The sequence below is a fragment of the Planococcus citri genome, chromosome 3 (assembly GCF_950023065.1).
Source record: "Planococcus citri chromosome 3, ihPlaCitr1.1, whole genome shotgun sequence".
In the NCBI taxonomy this organism is placed as follows: Eukaryota; Metazoa; Arthropoda; class Insecta; order Hemiptera; family Pseudococcidae; genus Planococcus; species Planococcus citri.
This window is the reverse complement of record NC_088679.1, coordinates 38,051,714-38,058,458: the sequence shown is the minus strand read 5'-3', so window position 1 is coordinate 38,058,458 and position 6,745 is coordinate 38,051,714.

Sequence of the window (6,745 nt, the reverse complement as noted above, 5' to 3'; positions counted from 1 at the left end):
AGAATTTTTAATTTGCTCCAGAAGGCGTGAATATGATGTTGGGCAGCTAAAAATCGAGTTGTGTGTTATAATCGACCTGTTTAACGAATTTATTCACATTTGAGCCGATTCTGGAGGGGACACCTCAAGAGTGGTTTTTTGACCATCTTTTTTTCAAAATAAAAACATCCAAAAATCAAAAGTTTCCAGTTTACGAGAAAGTTTTTGAAATTTGCGCGAATTGCAGTATTTTGTGATGAACTAACCCCACGAAAGCGAATTTTGCCATTTCCAGCCATTCTGGAGCCTCCAGCGCGATTTTTCAATTTCTCCAGGGGCTCCAGAAAGGCAGGAAATCGATAAAATCGCCCTCGTGGGCTTGATTAATGACGAAATACGCGATTCGCGCATATTTCGATAATTTTCTCGCAAACGGGAAATTTTTGATTTTATTGGATATTTTTATTTTGAATAAAAGCTGGTCAAAAAACCACTCTTGAGGTGTCCTCTCCAGAATCGGCTGAAGTGTGGATAAATTCGTTAAACAGGTCGAGTATGACACACAACTCGATTTTCAGCTGCCCAACTTCATATTCACGTCTTCTGGAGCAAATTAAAAATTCTGGAGAAATTTGAAAATCGCGCTGGAGGCTCCAGAATGGCTGGAAATGGTTAAATTTGGATTTGGGGAATAAATATCAGTTTTAGGACTTATTATTTTGATCATTTTTAAACTGATCAAATACGTACGTTTTTGAAGAAGGCATAAATCACCAAAAACAGTCAATCTTGAATTTTCAAACGTTCGCCATATATCGAGATATGAAGTTGGGCAGCTGAAAATTTGGTTTTGGGGGTTTTAGACCATGCTCTTTCAAAAAATCGCGGTCCCGTTCAAATCGTAGGGGGACACGTCAAGAGGATCCCTTGGGAGATATATTTTGTGTCATATTTCGGTCCGATTCCTGACGAGATCTCGATTTTCTTTGCGACCTAGATTTTTGTTTTCTTCATTTTTTGGACAAGGATATTTCGTTCAGAAAGTTTTTATTTTTGCTCATTGTTTCTCTTGATGCCGAAAAGTGACACGAAAAAAAAAACGAAAGATGGGACGAATTTTTGATTTTTGATTTCAGTACCGAAACTGTGAAAAAATCATAAAGTATCACAAAAATCGTAAAATTATCATGGAAATCACTTGAAAAGTTTCCAAAAATTGATGAAAGTTCAGTGATAATAGCGTCATCAACTCTGAAATTGTGAAAAATCCTGACGTGAGGAAACTTTTTCAGTTTGTTTTCCGTTATTAGTGCAAAAAACCTATAAAAATCATCCGTTTAAGTTCAATTTCAAGTCTACGCAATTTATAGGTAGGTAATAGGTATACCTGAAAGGTCATCAAAACGTAAAAATTTGGTTACCAAAAGGCCAATTTTTTTTCATTTTTTTGATTTAGTTGACACCCCATACACCATGGAAATTCCACTTTGCAAATTAATTTATCAAAAAAATTGAGGAAATGGGTTTTCACAGCAAATCTTTTTAAATTTTTTAAATGACAGATTTTCAACTTCGACACTCATCGTGAGCTGATGTTGAGCTACCACATTGAAAGTTCACTTTGAAGTTTTTCAAATTTTAATTACTTACGAGTAGGTACCTATACCTACTTATTTCGAATTTCTTATATTCTTTTTAAAATGTTATCGAAAGAGCTCAAAGCTTTTTTATAGAGAAGAAATTTCTGAATGGTTTTGTTTTGTTTTGAAGGTCAAGTGTCCCGAAACGCGCAAAGCTCAAGGTTTACTTCGATTCATCTGGAACCGAATTCTAATTCAGAAATTTACACACTTTCTTATTATTTTTTGATAGGTAGCATTTATTCAAGTAATATCGATTAACTTGTTTTCTATTCATGAATGTTCGCATTAATGTAATTTCCAAATGAATGCCCCCCCTCCCATAAAAAGATAGGTATCAGAAAATAATCAGCGATTTTTATACATTCATTTCAGGTAAATGCCACCTGTGCAATTGAATCCCTACTTATACTACTAACTTATTTACACGTATAATTTATGATCAAGAAGTAATGCCTCGCGATAATATTTTAATAATGAAACATTCGCTGTGATAAGTAATACTTGATCGGATAAAATCCGCCGGAAAGCTGTTAGTTGTTACTAAGACGACCAAATATAAACATTCCTACAATAACATGATTTGAATTGTAATGAAAATTTGACTACTCATTAGAATTTTTTGATCGAATGAATAAAAGCGACGTTGAAATGTTGGCAAATGTTCATTATATTATCATGTGAAGATAACGTGAGAAAATTTCGTACCGTCTACGTGTGACTTTACTAATAAGACGCTTTAAAGGTCAAGTTTTTTGTGAGTCGAAATTACGTCGTTGTTTATTTCGGGGAAAAGTATTTGTATTCGTGAAGAATGAGAGTTTTATTAATTCAGTTTCTATTTTGACAGAGAAAAGACTAACGAGGGTTCGTTTTACACTCAAACGAGTAGGCTCTATGGTTATTTATTTAAAGTGAAAGAATTGGAACTTTTTTGCTGTAAAATTACATGCGTATGTACTTATTCATTTTAGTATCGAAAAATTATGTAGGTAGGTATCTTTCTATGTCATTTTAAGCAAGTAGTTATCCATGTTTCTATTGGAAACTTTGGGTCAAGTTCTTTTATCAAAAAATCATTTTCTTTTCACGATTAATGTAGTAGCAAACCAGTTTAGCGAAAATTCAATACAATTACAAAGTATAAATGTAGGTGTAGTTCCCCGAGCAGTTCGAAAAAAAAAGGGCTTAAAAGATCGCATCTATTCATCCATACCGCTAATTATCAATCTCGAATACAACTTGACGTATTGTTAAACGACTGTGAAAGTGTAGCTCATTTATATGGTTCGAATTATTGTTAAATGTCATTAGTGAAATTAAGAAGATATTCAACACAGAGATGATCGTTACCCATTGGATTTTTTTTTCTAAATTACCTACCGCCCGCTTCATTAAAAACCGTAACGTAACTCGTTAAATGAAATGGTTTTAATATTTCGTTTGCGAACATAAACGGTTTTTAAATTGTTCATCGGTACGTATGGAGCATTGAAAATATGCCCTACTTTTAACATCCTTTGAATTGTAAACACACCGAGGTATTAAAATAGCGAAAGAAGCATGCGCGAATTTTCAAGCTGTATTATCAATTAGGTTGTAATTTGAAATTAGTCATCTGGAGAATCATTATTGAAATTGTTTAATCAGACGTGATAGAAGATGGTGGCGAATCGTTCGAATAAATCGTATTCATTACTTTTGGTTTACTTTAAGACAGTGAGTAGGTAGGATATAAGTAAGTATTTATTATTGGGGTTAATTAAGTACCTACGTATCAGTTAAGATTCTGATAAAAAATAATCTCTTGCCTCCTCCCCAATTCGAATCAATAATATTTTTTGCCCGTTTACCGAATGAATGAATTTTCCCCTTCAATAATTGCTAAGAAAAAGAGTTTTATCTCAAAACGGAATTTTTTATTTCCTATCAACTTGACGAATACCTAACGCAAAAAAAAAATGATAAAATTTTCGAAAACTGAATGCTCGAAAACGTTTCTATGGCAGTTTTCTTTACACATACTTACTTTAACGATATACATGAAGACTCGTCTTTTTTCCGCATCTTTCGACGTATGTAGGTGTATAGTTTGATGTGCAACCAACCCCTTTTGTGGTTAATACACTGAAAGAAGTTAGAATAGAAAATCTGAATTGAAGTGCTTTTCAATGTCTTCAATGCAACTCACCGCACATGAACATCATCTTTATACGAAATTCGTAATCAGCCCCCTGCGACGTTTACCACCACCTGTTTCGAATTTGCACCCTCGCTCGACGTTTCAGATATTAATGAATTATTGCTGTATTACATAAATCTTTGGAAAAGTTTTCTCAAAATTTACGCATTTCTTGGAAAATGAATTTCCCCTATATTTTTTCGGAAACAATGAGCTTTTATACGAGTGTTCTCCTTCCTAACATTTTTTCGAAATGTCATTTAATTCTCTATATATCGTTTTAGGTGTTATTTTAATGTTTCTGTGTTTCTTTTTTGCCGAATTTCGAGGGTGAATGAATGAGAAGGCTTACTTAATATGTCATGAATGATTGAAATCTTTTTGTTCCGGGTTATGAAAGGTGAACTTTTTTCCAGCATTCTACTTGCACTAAACGAACTGAGTTGATACATATTTAAAGAGTATTATTATGCATCAGCATGCTGAATTGCTGAAGAGTAGAAAATATCGTTTTTGTTCTTTTTTTTTTTTTGTTATTAAATTGCTTGGTAGTTGGTATGAGAAAACTGAAAAATTATTTATTATTTGTTTGGGAGAAAAAATTAATAAAACATTGATCCCTTTATTTTGATGTTTGCTGTTGTCTAATTGCCTCCAAAAAAAGACATGAAACTTGTGTTTTAATTAGAGCACTAAAGCGGAAATAGGTATATTTCTTATGGTAAGTAATACTAGAATTACCCCCAAATTTTAGAAGAACTCTCATAACAAACAAATTCATCTCGAATGCATCCACCAACCGTTCCCATCCACTCCAAAACTCAATTAACCCACCCAACCCCTAACATTTTGATCGTATAGAAGGACCCATTTCCACAATGTTGAATGATTTTCAAATCAATCCTAAAACACTCATCCAAAAACCAATATTATATCCCCCTTGGCTCCTCAGGCCTCCTCCAGTCAAGACACAACTTATTAACTACTCAAAAAATAGCCACTCTCCACTAGTAATAAAACAAAACTATCTTGAACTCTTATCAGAATACAAAAATGCAATCTCTACCTTACAGATGGATCAAAAATATCAACATTTCATTCAGGGTATGCCTACTCTATTAATGATAAAATTTCACATTTTAAAATCCATAACTGCTCTTCAATCTATACTGCCGAACTCACAGCTATTTTCCACTGCCTCTGTGATATATTCACTTATGAATCAGAAAATAAGTCTTTCTTAATTCAGAGTGATTCCCTCAGCTCACTAACTGCTATCCAAAATCTATTTTCTGACCACCCCCTAATTCAAAATATTCATAAAACTCTATTTGATTTACAAAATTCAAACTTCTCCATCCAGTTTATGTATGTACCCAGCCATGTTGGAATCACAGGAAATGAAATTGTAGATGAAAATGCAAAATCCGCCACTAGGTATTCTTTCTCCTCTCACATTTATCACAGCTGACAACCTTAAATCTATCTTCACTCAAAACACACTTAAGAAATGGCAAAACTTTTGGTCCCTGCAAACATCAAACAAGCTCTTTCACCACAAAAAAACTACTCAGCCTTGGAAAAACCTATCTCAACTAAATAGACTCGAAGAAATCATTATAACTAGATAGAGAATTGGCCACACAAAAATCAGCCACAATCACCTCTATGAGAAGACCCCAAAACCCACATGCCAGTTCTGCAACTTATATCTGTCTAACACTTACTATTTCACTGTCCCTCCTTACAATCATCAGCACAGACTATCCCTACAAATAGATGAAAGATCCATATTCATACCAGACGACCCTTCCAAAAATTAAAAAATTCTTAGACCTATGTAATTAAAAAACTTGACCTTACCAACTCGATTTAAATCTCACACGACGGGTGTAATAATCAAGTAATTACAAACACCCAAAAAAAATTATATTTTTCGTGAATTTTTCCAGAGCTGCACGTAAAATCGTATTTTCTGGCAGGTTAGATCAAGTGTCCAAACGTGGCCACCCTGAGGTTTTTTTTGGATAGATCTAACCTGGCAAGCCATAGATAAGACTTGCTTATTCGCTTCAAATTCATATCAATCGAAAGTAGAGAGAATTTCGCATTTATTGAACATCTTTTTCAGAGGTTTCATGAGCCAAAAAGGGGAAAAAAATTCTCCGAGTGAAAATGAGAAAAACACTCGTATTTGTTACGATTATAATTCTCCTATCAACTTGACGACAGTTAAATTCGATGATTCCATGTTGAATAAGTTGCCTACCCACTGCCCGAAATATCCATTCGAACCATTTCCTTTACTTAGCGAGGTATGCAATTTATTCTACATATTTTTTCGTTCAGACCCCACAACAAGGTCAATGCATTTTCAACAAACGCAGCTGTATTAACGTAAGACGAATGAGTGGTGAGTAGCAGTGGCAGAGGAATTCATTGAGTATCGTTATGAATTTTCACCGTAGAATTGAAATGATTCATTTTGATTTTTTTTTTTCAATTTGAATTAACATTTGAAAATGCATCCGATTGAAATATTTTGATGTTTGCGTTGCTTTTTTGTTTCGAAATGAAACGCATCGAAGTGATAAATGTTGAACGAGAGGATTTTACATGTATTTTGTCAATTGTAACGCGAGCAGGAAAAAAATTACTGGGAAATTGCACAGAATTTTATCACGCTTCAACGATCATGTAAATTAAAACGCGAAAACTAGTCATAAACGTATGTGCAATATTCTACTTTTTATATTGTTACCGTTCGTTGTTAATATTCGGATCAAAAATACAAATTTGTGAAATGGAAGAAGGGGAAGGAAGGGGTAAATGAAGAACTCGATTTGGAATAAATTCTCTACACAGCGCATATCTACTTATTATTGAGGAGGTGTTATTACTGTAATATTTTTTCAAAAGAAGCTCGTCAGTTCTAAGTTACAAT